Source organism: Loa loa (genome assembly GCF_000183805.2).
Source record: "Loa loa unplaced genomic scaffold supercont3.394, whole genome shotgun sequence".
Taxonomy (NCBI): domain Eukaryota; kingdom Metazoa; phylum Nematoda; class Chromadorea; order Rhabditida; family Onchocercidae; genus Loa; species Loa loa.
The window spans coordinates 1-3305 of NW_018108574.1; positions in this window are offsets into that span (position 1 = coordinate 1).

Here is a 3305-nt window from a genome sequence, read left to right on the forward strand (position 1 = left end):
TTTCTTCTTCTTCTTCTTCTTCTTCTTCTTCGTAGCAATTTCTTGTAGAAGGAAGAAGTAGTGATTCGTATTAACTTGAAGAAATCTTATTTGTATATTCATTTTTCAAGTAGTTTCCATCGCCTTCTTCAGATCGTACTGTTTAGTGTTTTCTTTCTTTTCTTTTTCCTCATTATCCTTCCATCTCTTTTCATTCTCTTTCCTTTCCATTTCTCTTACTTTTTTTTTCTCTTTTCATTCCTTCTACTTCTCTTTCTTCATACTTTTCCATAATTATTGTAAAAATAAAATCTGCATTCTGCAAATATGGAATGTTTTTATTAATTATTAAATTATACCATTCATGCAATTATTTCATATTTAAATTATGGTTGAATTGAATTAAAGAATAATTGCAAATATTTAATTTATATATTATTTTGTAATCAAATTGTAATTAATCGAATGAAATTGTAATCAAATATTAATTGAATTCATAAAATGTTAAATTTTAACATTTCTTCCCTATTTTTTTTACTCGGTTAAATTAGAAATGTTGAATGTTAAATTGGAAATGTTAAAATGGTCAAAATTATTCGATGATATTTGAAAAAAAAAAAATTTTTTTTTCTCTTTTCAATTATAAATATAATATTATTTTATAAAGTAGTAAAAATTTTGTTGATTAGAAGCTATAATTTCAAATGATATTTCTTTTCATTTAAGTTTTGATATTATCAAGTTTTCTTTCTTTTTTTTTTTAATATTATTCATTATCAAATGTTTAAATAGCATATAATTTGTTAAATTAAAAATATTAACTCTTTTCAAATTCCTACTTTTTTTTTTACTTTGCAAAAAAAAAAAAGTCAATAATTTCTATTTATACCTGAATATGTTTTATGCATTTTTGCGCATTTGCGCCTTTTTTTTTTTTACCCTAAAAGATTTTACAAGGAGTAAAACTGTTGTTGATAATACTGAAACAATTTGCATTATTTGCATTGAGTCATTCACATTTTGCTTCATGCATAACTCTCATACGGTGGTTGGTCGGTTGGTTATCTGTTGTTTCGATGATTCTCATAACCTTCAGTTTCTGCTATTTTATTCCTTCCTTCCTTCCTTCTTTCCTTCTTCATCTGACATTCTGCTTTTTATCACTTCTCATACTTTAAAATACTCTTCATTGCGCCATCTGCCATCTATCGAAAAATGAATCGAACCTTCTCCCTTGTTTCTAACCCCCCGTTTTTCCCGTTCCTTTCTCTTCGTCCACACATGATTTTCCATTCATTCATTCATTCCAAAGTGCGAATCGTTTTCTTCCTTCTGTTTCCGAATTAACATTTCCCTACATTGGACTGTATAATTTTTCTAGCATTCCCTTCCTTATTATCAGAAAAGTACAACAATATTTTTGTTTACTTAAAATGGTTAATATTGATTATCATATTGTTATCATCAATGAATTTTTACGTTCTTCCGAAATATCATCGTTAAATTTTGTTAATTTTCATACCACCTTCTATCTAAATTTAATCTCTTTCAATAATCTTTCTTTTTTTTTTTCTTCTCGCAATTCTTTTTATATTGATGTAAGCAAATTGTGATGATGCATATTCCTCAATTTTTTTAACTAGAATTCTCGGCTTTTACAATTGTCATCGTTGTCCAATTTTATTACAACAAAATCTTTCTCAACATTATCATTTTGTCGCTCCTTTCATTCAGTCTTGATGATGACATCGAATTTTGATGTTTTAAATTCTCTTCTTTTTGAATCTTCCACTTGATTTTCCTTAAATTTTTAACTTCTTTGGCCGTAATCCGATTGCAATTGGAAAGCTCTTGCTTAGTTCATCCTTTTTCAAATTATTGTTCTATTTCTACATACTTCCTTCCCTCTTTCCTTCTTTCAATCCTTTCTTCGTATTCTCCTTCTTCAAATCCTACCAGTTCCGTGTCCGTGTCACATTTGAAACGAATGTGCTTCATTGTACGAAGACAGTGAAGCGCATTTCTCCCAAATGGTCGTCAAGAGAGAACTGAAACGTTGACTTGATGACGAATTCACACTGTCCCACTCCCACTGTTTGTCTATTCTTGTTCTGTATCCACCTTTATACATTTTATTCCGCGTTTGTTCTCTTGCAAAAGCTCTTCAAATGCATTTTTCCAGTTATCCAAAATAGAATTTACTAGACTATAAAGGTTGTTTGTTATCGAATATCTGGTAATTACATTCGATTTTATTGACCTTTTAACATCATGTAATCCTTTCGGGAATTCTTCATCATCGTTAGAAATAACGAACAACGAATCGCTACTTCAGATTCAATGTTTATTCTGTTGAAAATAGTATTGGGAAAGAGAAGTTTAGTTTATAGGAGTAACAAGTTCCTCCTACACTTCTTCCATCTGATGAATCATAATCAAAATGTTTTCTAGGAATTGACGACACAGTCATTTTTCGTTCTGCACTCATTTTAATACTCCAGCCAACTTCTCAGAATAAACTGTCACAACATGGGAAGTCATTGTTGATACTGCAAACTACCACCCATACTGCTCTATTCTGCCGTAGAGAGAACCTTCTGTTCCAAGTAGTAGGAAAAAAATGTTGCTATTGGTAGGATTATCGATCAGATACATCAATTATACGGTCTACATGAATCATGGTAGTAGAATCTCAGTGATTGACTTATGATTTGAGAGTCGACGAAATATTTCTTTAAGAAATAGAAGAGAAGATGAAGCTAAACAAGAAATGGTAGAAATAAAAATAAAAGTTGAGTAGATATGGAGGTGACGTAAAATGGGATAAAAAACCTTTTGCATACGGCAGCTTATTTTTGCGCATTTTTCTCGAGCGGTAATCTCAGCATCTTGTTGTTAAGTTTCTTAGATCCAAAATAGAATGTAGGATTTCGTTACTTTGTCACTTTTCATTATCGTTATGGTTTATCTTTGTGATGAAATGCATTGCAGTTGAATTTACTTTACCTTGGATACTTCAATATTCCATTTATCTTTCCAATTTATCAACTGTTTTATTGATAGGGTAAATAACGTGTTACATTTTACGTACGTCATGCTAACAATGTTTTATTGATAATGAATTACGACATTAGCGATATTGTGGTCACTACCATAATGATCATAATAGTAATAATAATAATAATTATTATTATTACCATTACCATTATTATTATTACTATCATTATTATTATTATTATTATTATTATTATTATTATTATTATTATTATTATTATTATTATTATTATTATTATTATTATTATCTATTATTATTATTATTATTATTA